This window comes from Nanorana parkeri, unplaced genomic scaffold (assembly GCF_000935625.1).
Source record: "Nanorana parkeri isolate BGI_ZX_2015 unplaced genomic scaffold, ASM93562v1 scaffold1367, whole genome shotgun sequence".
In the NCBI taxonomy this organism is placed as follows: Eukaryota; Metazoa; Chordata; class Amphibia; order Anura; family Dicroglossidae; genus Nanorana; species Nanorana parkeri.
This window is the reverse complement of record NW_017307635.1, coordinates 296,903-297,632: the sequence shown is the minus strand read 5'-3', so window position 1 is coordinate 297,632 and position 730 is coordinate 296,903.

Sequence of the window (730 nt, the reverse complement as noted above, 5' to 3'; positions counted from 1 at the left end):
TCTCCCTTCAGCTGTTGGAGGTACTCCCAAGTATGGAGGAGAGTTGTGACTACTGTCCAAGCGTGTGTGTGTGTGGGTGTGTGTGTGTGTGTGTGTGTGTGTGTGTGTGTACACGTGTGTACGCGCGCGCTTCAACACATGCCTCTAGAAAGTAAACCTGACCCACATGGGCAAAGTAGAGGAGCACTTTAAGTTGTCCCAGCACCAGTTTGGGTCTGGATTTGTGGCAGGCAATACCGATATATGCCAAGATCTTGGCTGCATTGGGGGGTCCACGGAAGGGCTCCAGCACCATAATCCTCTGGGCCCCCCAGGAGATTACTACCATGGAGCATAGAACTGAGTCACAGATCTGCTTCATCAGCTTCTCTCCAGCTTCTGAAGCTGGGAGAGTGACACAGGAATGCGGAAGTGATGTACCGACCTCCCTCTGATCCCCCTGTGACGGGGGCACTATGCTGGTCCCGGGCTCGCACCAGGCACAGCGGAGCCCGGGACCAGCGTGACAACGGGAGGGGACGACACACTGGCTGGCAGCTCATACAAGCGATGTATGTTAACAGGCATCGGTGGCTGTTTTTAAATTGTCGGTGTTTGCCTGCGCGCGCGAGTGGGCGTGGCTGAGCGGACATCTAAAGACGCCCACTCAGATCTAGAGAGCTCCCGGCCGGCAGTTTTTTTTTTTACAACGGCCAGCCGGGAGGTAGTTAATGTAATTCCCCTTTTGCAG